This window comes from Vespula vulgaris, chromosome 3 (genome assembly GCF_905475345.1).
Source record: "Vespula vulgaris chromosome 3, iyVesVulg1.1, whole genome shotgun sequence".
Taxonomy (NCBI): Eukaryota; Metazoa; Arthropoda; class Insecta; order Hymenoptera; family Vespidae; genus Vespula; species Vespula vulgaris.
In genome coordinates, this window is record NC_066588.1 from 2192250 (window position 1) to 2205000 (window position 12751).

A 12751-nucleotide genomic window follows, 5' to 3' on the forward strand; every position below is an offset into this window, starting at 1 on the left:
GGTTGTTAAATACGATTTATCGCGTTGATCACGCGACCACAAAAACGTCGACTTATTGCTCGACATAACACCAGTGCTCGTTTCCCTTGAGGCTTTTAAATTATCGTGAAAAAGTGGGTCGAACTGGCTGGGTCTAATTCCACTCCTTTTCGTCTCGAAAGAATAGGAAACTTGTGGACACGAAAAGGCTGGAAAGGCTTTCCATTATATTATTTTTCAACGACTACGAAAAGGTTGGATGTTGTTGCTTGAATAATTCATATAAAGAAAGAAAGAAAGAAAAAAATGAAGGAAGAAAAAAAAAAGAAACGTGTCGGTAAGTTCTCCTTTAATCTATATCGATAATTCTGTAAATTATTCCGCATTGAGCCTGGTGATTTGTTAACTCGTTAAGTTCAACGCTTCGTCTTAGTCCGAATATATCGAGTTGTTTATATCTACGATAACGAGGAACATAATCCGACTTTGATGCATGAGATAAATAATACTAGCTTCGGCTGAATGTGGTCCACTCATCGAATAGCTTTGGATAGGGATCGCCACCTCTTATATTATATATCAGTCTGTCCTACATCTCGCTTATGGCATTATTGGTAACGCGGGAGAGCCACGGCAGTTAGTTTACCTCGTTGGTGATCTCAGTTAACCGCGTCAGAGAGACTTAATTACATCTCTCTCCCTAACTAACATAATCTGTCTCCGCCTCCCGATAACCGAGCAGCGTCTGTCAGTTTCCCTGAAACTGTTACGAGAAGGAGACCGGTTCGAGCTAATTAGTTAATGTTCCATTGCGAGCGAAGACTTCGACCTTCTCTCTCTCTCTCTCTCTCTCTCTCTCGCTCTGTCTCTCTATCTCTCTCTCTCTCTTTCTCTATCACTCCCACACTCAGACTGTCAACGCTTTCATCCAGAGTAGCCGCTAATGTTCAGTCTACCGAGATCAAGAGAAAGAGGGTGAAATAGGGTCCACGTTGATAAATCGGACCGAAGCTAATGTAACAACGTACATACGTTTTGCATGTATACGTATATACGTACGTAGGTACGTGAGATCTACAAATATCTTTCCAGCCCGGTTTAATCGAGCGTCGTTTAACGACGCGGCACGTATCGTTCGAATCGCAAAGGTAGGATCTACTTTACGATCGTGTCCAAACGACAAAGTGAAAAAGTTAAAATCGTAGGTATACATCGGTGGTCCGTTCGTTCGGCCACCAAATTCGTTACTCTTGAATCGAGGAAAAACGAAAGAATCGATCGGGTCGTTCGATTTAATCTAATTGCGGTTGGTTTTTTTTTTCTTTATTCTTCTTTTTTCTAACCTTTTGCATCGATTCCTTCTCATCCGACGTTTTTTTTTCTTTTTCCTTCTTCTTCTCCTTCTTTTTCTTCTCCCTTTTTTTTTCTTTCTATGGAATTTCTCTCGTTAGAAAGGATACATCTTTGTCGAGTAGCGCTATTATCGCTTAGCCCGGAATCGTTTACTCGTTGGATCGAGGACGATCGATTGATCTCCTCTTCAAATGAGTCCTACGTTATTTTTTTCTCTGTTACTCCTTTCTTCCTTCCTTCCTTCCTTTCTTTCTATCTTCTTCTCTTTTGTTTTCTTTTTGTTTCTTTTTTTTTGTTTCCTATTCTTTTCTCTTTTTTTTCCTTTTTTATCATTTTCACGAGGTAAAAAGAGACGCATGAAATTAATTAGCATTTATTACAGGATGCACGAGGTGCTCTAACAGAAGAGGCCGTCGATATCGATCGTTTACGACGATTACCGAAGCGTTCGTCCAACATGAGCTTCTCCGCGAGCCTTGCGTCCTATCAAAGGACGCATTTAATTAGCACCTAACGCGACGTTCCTCCCATCCCTCTCTCATACTCTCTCTCTCTCTCTCTCTCTCTCTCTCTCTCTCTATATATATATATATATATATATATATATATATATATATATATATATATGATGTGTGCGTGTGTATGTATCTCTACCTTTGCTCGAGCACACATTTTGGGCATACACGACAAAACGGGGGACGGTATCGGGTGTCAAATTAAATTTACGCTAGGCGTCCCTCGATCGTTTCTCAAAGTTTCCACGCTCCATGAAATTTCACTGTATTTTCCTCGATAAATTTTCAACTTTCCTACTCCTTTTCCTTTCTTTTCCTTTCCTTTTCCTTTTCTCTCTCTTTTTTTTTTTCTATTTTTTACAACCTCCATTACCGATCTGATATCGAAAAACATAAATCATGAACTTTCGAGATAAACTGCTCGTAATGTCTGTTCTAAATTTTTTTTCTAACAAGAAGAACAAAAAAAAACGAACGAAAGCAAACAAAACAAGAACGAAAACAAAAACAAAAACAAAAAAGAAAAAGAAAGAGAAACAAGAAAATGGTTATTCCGAGGCGAAAGAAAGGGAATGAGAAAATTGTTCGTCCGCAAGTGGAAACGTTTGTATCGTTTCTCTCTCTCTCTCTTTTTTTTTCTTTCTTTCTTTTATCTTTCTTTTCTTTCCTTTTCTTTTTTACGGTAAAAAGCCAGAATGGAAGATGGAAGAGGGTGGTGATCGTAAAAGTTTCTCGCGGGAAAAGAGAAATGTGTCGGGGGTGGTGGTGATGTGGATGGAGATGGGGAGGAGGAGGAGGAGGAGGGTGAGGGGTGAGGATGAGGTGGGGGTGGGATAAGGTGAGGGGAAAGAGAAGGCTTAAGAGAGACAAAGAACAGACTGTCTCGTGGCGGTCGCAACGCATATTGTCCTTCGTAGTTCGTCCCCAATGAAAATGCTGAAGGTAGTACCAGCGTCGTGAGATGCTGGCAAGCTTCGAGAGTAGGAAGACAAATAAAAGGAAAACGAGAGGGTTAGTCGTCTCAAGTGACAAAGGCTTTACGAGTTTGCACGAACAAACGTTTAGAAAACGGTTCACTGTTACATCGAATCGATGATACACCTTTCCGATGACTTTCTTTTTCCATCTTAAAACAAAAGGAAAAAAAGCAAATTTACCAAAAAAAAAAAAAATGCGATCATCGATAACTTTACGATCAAGGAATCTTTTTTATACGAGATATAATCCGAAATTCGTCTGGTTAAGACGATATTATTCACTTGTACGCTTTCCCCTTCTCTCCTCTTCTTCTTCTACCACCACCATCACCATCATCGCTATCGGATGGCCAAAAGAAGTGATATAATTAAAACTTTGCGTTGAACATCGACCCTCTTTTTTACATTACGCGTTACGTTTGGTAGTATTATATAAAAAAGGGGGCAGACAGATATGAAAAAGAAAAAAAAGACAGAGAAAGAGAGTAAAAAAAAAATATATATATATATAAGGAAAAAGCAAAAAGGTAAAAAAAAATTTAATTTCCTGTTACTCTACGGAGGAGAAACGTGATTGTATCATCGAGGGTCGAGTGGAAGAAAATTTCATTTCCCCTCGTAAAACTCGGCCGGAGAAAAAAAATATGCTTGTGTACACTCCGGAAGAAACAGGTATACTTGAAAGTTCTTGGAACGAAACTTGAGAGAGTCGGCCGTCGCCGGGGCATTCAGTGTACTTTTAAAACTACGATACTGTGCACTTTACAAAAATTCTTATGAAATAAAATTAAAAATAAAGTACTCTTCGGTCGTCATTATTCCGGGTCAAGAAGAGAAACCCGTTTTTAACTCTCCCCCATGTCGCCCGGATTAAAAGATAAAAAGTCGTCAAAATGTACGAGATAGTGAAGTTGAGAAGTTAATCCAATTCGATCGTTAATCGATATTAACAATATGAAAATTGTAAACACAGTGAACGTTGGGCGAACAATGAAGTAAACTTGAAATTGACTCTGTTAGCAAAAACGTCGAGTATACATATTTGTACGTATATACGTATATGTATGTGTGTGTGTGTGTGCGTCTGTGTATATACATATATATAAAATTTTCATCAGTATTATAAGGTAATATCAATTAAAAGTCTAATCGGTTGAAAACTCGTTAAATTTCACGGAACTAGCACTATGGAATTCCGTTTTTCTCCCTCTCTGTTAGTTGGGCAAAAAGCAAAAGGGGTTGATCCTCCTGCGAGGGAGATCGAAATACGAGGAAGGGAGAAAGACTGAGAGAGAGGCAGAGAAAGAGAGAGAGAGAGAGAGAGAGAGAGAGAGAGATCCGTCGCAAGCATCCCGTAGGAAAAGATTCTTTCTTTCAATTCGGATCGTCCAACTCGAAAGCTTACGGAAACAAATGCGGAAATTACAATCGGAATTCAAGCGGCGAGCAAAAGCCGTTGTATGAAAAGCTAGCAATATGCTAATTGGACGATGAAAACTAGCGGGACCAAAAACGATCCAAAGACGATGAATAAAAATTCCTTTCCATCGAGTTTGATGAGCTTTGGGAAGCACGCCTCGGACTCGTACTTACTTTGTTCGTTCCAAACGACTTTATAATTTGTAGATCTGTCTGAATGTAAATTCATAGGATCACATCGGGGCTGTAAAAAAATAACGCGAGGCACATTCTCTTTTGTTGCGTTTCGACGAAGATAAGAAAAAAAAGAGAAGGTAAAAAAAAGAAAAAACGCGTCTCTTCGCGTCCCTTCGACTATTTCTTTCTTTTCCTTTTTTTTTTTACATTCCGAGCAACGTTCTCTCTTTCTGCATGCATCTACCACATTTCTTTTTTTGTTCGTTCGTATAAAGAATAAAAACGATCAGAATTTAATATCGCTGATGTATCTTTTTTCTTAGTTCTTTTTTCCGACTACGATTGAAAATATCCTTCGATATTTTACGATTGTAATATTTAATATCGTAACGGTAAATGAAATAAACTCGAGATACCAATGGTAAATTGGCTGCAGAATTTGAACAAGAGAAAATCTCTCTCTCTCTCTCTTTCTCTTTTTCTTTATCTTCCTTTTCTTCTTCCTCTCCGGTAAAGAAAAGTTGCAAGATAAACGATAACCTTTCTTTATTAGATACGAATATACACGATCGATCGAGAGGGAATACTTTTCGAAGGTAAAAGAAGAAAGAGAATAAATAGTTTTTCGTTTTGGTAGAAAAGGATTTGAACTGGTTGCGCTGCGCATTCAAGACGCCACCAGGTTGATCGTGAAAGGACGAAAAGGAAAATGTGCTTCGTGGGTGCATTCGCGATGCTACTGCTTTTGCATCCTCGAAGAGCTTGCACTTAGCGTCTTAGGTTGTTATCTTCTTCGTTGGACGAAGAAAGGATGGTAGGTAAAGGTGATGCTCTCTGTGGATGCTGAGAGTAACAGAGAGAAAGAGAGAGAGAGAGAGAGAGAAAGAAATATAGAAGAGAAAAAAAGAGAAAAAAGAAGAAAAAGAAGAAGAAGAAGAAGAAGAAGAAGAAGAAGAAGAGAGCGAGGTCGAGATTTTAGCGAACATCTGCCAAGCAGGCTGATTTCCAACCAACGATAAGACCTCGAAATGCAGTCGAGCCGTCGAGGTATAACCGCGCCGGAATTCATTAGTTAACTCGCGGAGCGATGGTGGCGGCAGCCACCATTTCCAGAGACTCCTTTTCGTATCGCGAGTCTCCCCACCTCCCCCACCTCCCCTACCTCCCCCACCTCCCCCTTCTCCCCCTCCTCTCCTCTCCTCCTACCCCCCTTATTACACCCGGAATAGCATCGCGTTCAAGAATTCAACGAACGCCGACAGAAATTCAACGGTTTCAATGAGAAAAGGGAAAATGTTTTCTAAAAGGAAAATAAAGTTTTCCAGCTAGCACGGGCCGAGTAGTTAAATGTAGAAATGTTTCCGACATAGAGATCTACCTTTTGGGATGAAGCTTTTCCTAAAAGAAAACAATTGTGTTTAGTTGTTGGTTCGAAATGGTTCGGACATCGTAACGGCTTGTTAGAAATTTATCCAGCGAATTGAGCGTGTTCTATCCGTTGTACGACGTTTAATGGATTCACGAGGAATAGGAACTGCGGTCGATTAATGCATCATATTGCGATGCGAAACAACGTATCTTATCGTTTTGCATTATGGTTATATGCACTCAATAGTAGTATAATAATAACAACAACAGTAACAATAATAACAATAATAACAATAATAATGATAATAATAATAATAACAATAATATTGATAACGCCGATAATGACGATAAAGGAGCATACATATTCGTATTTCACGCTACGACGAAGCGAAGCCTATCGTAATCTAAATAGCTTCCAATTGATCTCTACGAAATAATCAGATGGATTTACGAGGATATAACACGGTCGGTAGTTAGTAGAATCGGCATCGTTATTATTCCCTGGAAACGAATTTTATATCGCTGTGTCGTCCTACGAACGAGATTCGTACAATCATGTTATTGCATATTCTTATGCACGAATTTGACAAACGAATAGACGAATAAAAACTACCCTATAAAGAGGAAGATAAGAAAAATATTCGCGAGGATCGGACGAGAAAAGAGAACAAAAAAAAAAAAAACAAGAAAAAGAAAGAAAAACGAAAGGAACGAGTTGGTTTACCGAGCGAATCTTAAGTTTGTATCTTTTAACCGGCGAGATCGGTTGGTTCTCTCGCGTCTCGTGTGCGAATAGTATACTACATCAATACGAAGCTCGCGAAGTAATGCGTTTGGGCGCGACCGCGTGCCGCGAAAAGAAGATAAAACGCATGCGCCAAATCCGTCGTAGATTCGTCTCGCTTCCTCTAACGTAGTTACCTCTATACCCATTCGGATGACTTCGTCAGCAGCCACGAGCATCGTCGGGTATTCTCGGGTTGCAGTCGAAGTGGTGGGGGATCGAACGGACATGTTGTGCGTCGTGCGCGACGCGAGAGGGGAGCGTCGCTTCGTCGTCGTTGCCGCCACCGCTGCCACCGTCGTCGTCGTCGTCGTGTGTGTGTAGTAATGTGGTAGTGGTGGGGTGGTAGTAGTAATAGTAGTAGTGTAGTAGTAGTAGTAGTAGTAGTAATAGTAGTAGTAGGTGGTAGTCGTCGACGTTTTACTCGACGTTAGTAGTAGTAGTAGTGTAGTAGTAGTACAGTGTAGTGTAGTAGTAGTAGTAGTAGTAGTGGTGTAGTAGGTACGGCAAAACGAAAGAGTGGGGAGAGTTGCACCAACACATAGAAACGGACGATGCCACTCGAGTGGCATCGAATATCCCCGCTCCGTCGTACGCGGCAGTCCGACGCCGGTCGCGCAGCTAGCATGGCTGGATTTTCTCGCAGTTTTTCGCCGGTTCTCCCGTGGTAAAGAGAGACGGAGACACGGAGACGGAGAGAAAGAGAGAGAGAGAGAGAGAGAGAGAAAGAAAGAGCTAGATAGACGAGACACGTAGCAGCAGCAGCAGCACGGAAACTCGTTGCATTCAACAAAACGCATTCCTTTGGTTTCGTCCTATTCAGTTGTACGTCTTTTCTCGTAGGATACGAGACCTTTGCTTTTCGTTCTATCGTTCGAGATAAGCACAAAGACAGAGAGAGAGAGAGAGAGAGAGAGAGAGAGAGGGAGGGAGAGGGAGAGAGAAAGAGATAGAGAGACAGAGCGAGAGAAGGAAAAGGAGGGAGCATAGGCGATCGCGAGTCGACGTGAGCCAGAACGGACGCCAGATGCTCGAACATAACCTCAAAAGTGAAACACTCGATAGAAGGTACATCATCCTTCGTAGATCGTCGTAAATTCGATTAATTCGTACTTACGTCGAATAGGTTAGATGATCGTCCATCTCCCTTTACGAAGCGACACGTGCTCCTTCTGCGTGCGTTCCAGCCAATCGTTGTCTTCTTGCTCGAGTTGGTGTACGTCGTCGTCGCCGTCGTCGTCGTCGTCGTCGTCGTCGTCGTCGTCGTCGTCGTCATCATCGTCGTCGTTTATCCTTCTCGCGCGTGTGTTCTCCTCGTAGTCTCGTCGTCTCGTAGTGTCAAAGAAAGAAAATATATAAAGGAGAAAGAGAGATGGGTGACAGTCGCGTCGAATCGCGTGGATGAAAGTCTCGAAGAGTAGACAGTAAGAAGTAAGGAAGACAAATTGAAAGAGAGAGAGAGAGAAAGAGAGAGAGAAAGCAAGCAAGCGCGAAACAAAAAGAGAGAGAGAGAAAACGAAGAAAGTGCGTTGTGTTGTTGGAAGTGATCGAAGAGGAAATAAAAGATTCGAAAAGAAAGAGATAAATAAGTAAATAAATAAAGAGAGGGAGAGAGAAGAAAATCACGAAAATCGACTGTGATCGTCCTTCCTCCTCTACATCCACATTCACATTCACATTCACATCCACATCCAGCACCTCCTTGTCGTTCGTCGTTGGAACGGTAAATCTCTGATGTCCGGACAGTAGAAGAGGAACTTTTTAAAAGAACTCGTTCGTGTGCACGACGACGTATCACCGATCGACCATTCGACGTCCTACTGACGTCGTCTTCGTCGTGTGTCTCTTTATTTCCAAACGAGCTGTCTTTGTACGGTAAGTTTGTTTCCTTTTTTTTTTCTTGTATTTATATCTTTGTATTGTATTATATTTTATTTTTTTCGGCTGTAACATTATTTTCCTTTCCTTCTTTATTTTTTCTCTTTTTCTTTTTCTTGTCAACCACACCCTCTTCTCTCTCTCTCTCTCTCTCTTTTTTCTTTTTCTTCTTTTTTTTTTCTTTCTTTTTTCTACTTTTCAATTAGACGTAATGCGTAAGCAAGTACTTAGGTATATTTACGGCACGAAGCGAAGTGGGAGTCGAGTAAGTGGGTGGGTGATTGGCTGCTCGAGGGTGCAGGTATCTCCCTTCCATTATTTTTTTTTTCTTCATTTATTTATTTATTTATTTTTTTCTTCTTTTTTACGCATAATCAACAACGAACCACGAGATCAATCAATGCCTACGCTGTTCGCGTCGTGTTTTGTATCTCGTTGTACTTATGTATCGCGCGTATCGTATCGTGAGTACGGCCATGCGCTTCGTGTTAGAAGGTAAACAAACATCTCGATGCTTTTATCTCGTCGTCGATTTTATCTGCGATATACGTACGTATCTCACCGATCGGACCATCGTAAACATCATTTTCACTGTGTGTGTATATATATATATATATATATATATATATATATATATATATATATCGTCGTTAATTTTTCCTAACAAGATATTCTTCTAACTATATTTCTTTCATATTTTTCTATATCTATCATATATTTCTTCTGATTACAAGAAATGTTACATTTTTACGTTACGTAATATCATCCAACTCGTTTTCTATCCTATTATCATTTCTTTTCTCCTATCTTTTTTCCTATCTTTTTTGCTTTCCGTTTTATTTTTCTCTTTTCTTATTTCCTTCTTTTTTTCCTTCCTTCTTTTCGTTTTCTTTTTTTTTTTCAACGCGTAAACGCCTTAGGACGTTTCCGTTGGAATCCCTTTTCTATCTTGATTAAAAAGTTCGTTCATCCTAATTAAGCGTGCAACAGAGAAGAATCCTGTTTCGCGGACACGTTGCTGAAATGAGAAAGACAAAAGAGGGGATTAAGCTCTGCTGTGTTCTAGTATTTTTTCTATTTTCTTTCTTTTTTTTTTTTTTAATATATCTTTTTTAATATATACAAATAATCTCGTTAAATGACACTTTGAAATTTTGTTCTCGATCGATCCTATCGTTCGATTAATATCCCATATGACATTATTTTTAACGTGATGTTAAAACGAAAGAAAAAAGTATTAAAAGAAGTAAAAAAGAACTAAAAAAAGAAAAGTAAAGAACGAAAAAGAGATCCCTTTCCGAGCAAGTTCCCTTTTATTAATACTTTTATTCACTCCGTTCTTTTATTACTTCTTTTAATTTTTATAATATAAGCACTCAAGAGTAATAATAATAATAATAATAATAATAATAATAATAATAATAATAATAATAATAATAATAACAACAACAACAACAACAACAGCAGCATCGGATTAAACGAGCTGTCTTAATCCGAGTAATATTAATTAAACTTTTGATAGTGTACGATTAAACGAAATTTTGTAAAAGAAACTTGATGTTATCTCTCTCCCTCTTTTTCTCCATCTCCTTCTTTCTCTTTCTTTCTTTTGAAGAAGAAGAAGAAGAAGAAGAAGAAGAAGAAGCAAAAAACATTACGCGGAAAGATACACTTGTAACGTTGCGGACGTAACGTAATCCTACGTGTCCCATAGAATGACGTGACGGAGAAGGCTTCACGGAGAAGGGCTCGATCCAGGAAGAGTAATTTTACAACGCGCAAAAGCAAGCCGGTCGATACTAAAACGCGAGACGGACGACGATGTTCCGTTTCGCGCGGGCTTTTATCCTCTTCTCTTCTTTCTTTCTTTCTTTCTTTCTTTCTTTCTTTCTTTCTTTCTTTCTTGCTTTCTCTATTTCTCTTTCTCTCTTTTTCTAGAGAATTTTCTAAAGGGAAACCGCGTTCGTAGTTCAGAATTTCATGTAATAGGAAACAGAATGAAGATTTGTTTTCCTAGCATAAAAAGAAAAAAAGAAACTAAGAAAGAAAGAAAAGATAACTGTCATTTATTTTTTATTTATTTATTTTTGTAATAACGGATTATTGTTTCAGTTTAACAATAAATTTTTAGCGAAGGAAATTTGTTTCCTTGTTGTAAATAAAAGAGGGAGTGATAAAGAAATGACTATTGATATCGTTTGTGTATGTATATATATATATATATATATTTTTTCTCTTTTTCTGATAATAAATATATTATTTGAGTTTAGCAATAAATTTTTTAAGTTCTCCTACGAAAAGAGAAAAACAATTGTTATCGTTTATTTATTTATTTATTTTTTTGTTTTTTATTTTTTCCTAAAAACAGATTTCAATTTGGCAATAAATTTTCGACGAAGGAAATTCGTTTCCCCGTAAAAAGAAAAAGGAAAAAAATTGATACTGTTTTTTTTTTTTTTTTTATTGTTTTTATTTTATTTTATTTTTTTAGTAACAGATGTATTGTTTTAGTTTAACGATAAATTTCCGATGAAAAAATTCGTTTTCCTATAAAAATAAAAAAAGAAAGAAAAAACAACACCGACAATCGATCCTTTATTATTATTATTATTTTTTTTTTTTTTTCCTTAATAGCAAACATATTATTCCAGTTTGACAATAAATTTCTAACGAAAAAAAATTCGTTTCCCGGTAAAAAAAGTTAAATTAATTAATAAATAAATAAAAGACAGACAAAAATAAAAAAACCGAGAATTGACATCGTTTAAATATATATACATACATACATACATACATATATATATATACATATATAATAACTGACATATTATTTTATTTGAACAATAAATTTCTGCCGAAGATTCGTCTTCTTACCGAAAGCTAAACTTTATTATTTATTTTATTTAATTTCTTATTTATTTATTTTTTTCTTTCTCTAATAATAAACGTGTATCATTTTAATTTAACAGTAAGTTTCTCATGTCGTACTAAAGAAAGAAAAAGAGAGAGAGAGAGAGAGAGAGATAAAGAACGAACGATCCGAGCCGCGCGAATTAATTATTTCCTCGATCGTTTCTTGACTTCCGAACGAGTTCGAAGCCAAGTTGGAAAAGTCGTGCCGAGCATCCGCGATTTCTTCTTCTTCTTCCTCCAAGTTTCGCGGAGGAGGAAGAAGCAGAAGAAGAAGAAGAAGAAGAAGAAGAAGTAGCTAAGGAAAAACTCGTAAGACCGTAATACCAAACGGTAAGGGATGAGGAGGGGAAAAGAGAAAACGGAACCGGTCGATCGTTCGTTCTTGATCATCCTCGAATGCTGACGAAGCCAAACGGATGACGATGAGTATACGCGCGAGCAGTTATCATCATCGTTTGTTACTCACGAGACAATTGCTTTGTGCTCGTCCTTTAATCGACCTACCGGATATTCTAGTATTACTCGTTATCTTCTAAGAAACGTAATATTATTTGATATATATATATATATCTTGTCGTTTAATTTAACTATTATTAATTGCGATTATACGATACGAATAATTTCCGACAAAGTTTTAAACGAGAATTCTCGTTTGATAATTAAAATACTTATACGTATCTTCGAACAAAGAAGTTCTATTTTGATTGCGTTCAATGATGTCTGAAGAACTTTTGTATTCCACGGGGATAGAAGAAGAAGAAGAAGAAGAAGAAGAAGACGAGAACGATTGGTACGGTAGTAGTCACGAACAGATTCGTGCCGATTCGTTGGCTGATTCGAACCGATGCTTCGTTAACGGGGTTAAATTGGATTTCCTCGATTGTCGTCTATAACGACAGTTCCCGCGGTGACGTTTAATTAGATCGTAGTAGACGCGAAGGAAGGTGGTCCACCGTCTAAAAAGCAAAGTACGTTACGAATGAGAATTCTCTAGTTATAAGAAATAAATCATAAAGAGAAAGAGAGAGAGAGAGAGAGAGAGAGAGAGATTTCTATTACTTCATTTTTTAATCGATCGCAAATTTTCCTTTCGTACGATTAAGAAGATTAGAAGAGAGAAACAAACCTTCTTTATTTCATTTCCTTCCGGTTTGAATATTATAAATGCATAAACCGAGAACGGGATAACGCTGAAAGTTAAAGATAAAAAATCGTTACGGGCAAGCGTACTCTTTGAACAAGTCTGTGCGAGGGTCATAAATAAAGGTACTTATGTATGTAGGTATATACTTACTCGCACCAACGTAGAAACGGTTTGCTTGTTGGTCGCTCTTATATGCGCGGGAGAATCGCGTAACGAGCGATTTTATTTTCATTCTGCGTCTTCT

The 12751-nt window shown here is 38.0% G+C and overlaps 1 protein-coding gene across 6 annotated transcripts in view; it reads left to right on the plus strand.

Moving 5' to 3' along the window:
• Positions 1-12751, plus strand: part of LOC127062568 (bifunctional heparan sulfate N-deacetylase/N-sulfotransferase) — a 278099-nt gene that overhangs the window by 138424 nt on the left and 126924 nt on the right. For 2 of the 6 annotated variants that reach the window (XM_050991034.1, XM_050991033.1), the window contains exon 1: positions 6951-8447. The exons of 1 other annotated variant lie outside the window; for it this stretch is intronic. The gene's annotated coding sequence lies outside the window, so the exon portion shown is untranslated. Of the gene's footprint in view, positions 1-6937; positions 8448-12751 lie in introns of those variants that run through there. 3 more of the 6 variants (XM_050991035.1, XM_050991037.1, XM_050991038.1) reach the window with 3 other exon arrangements.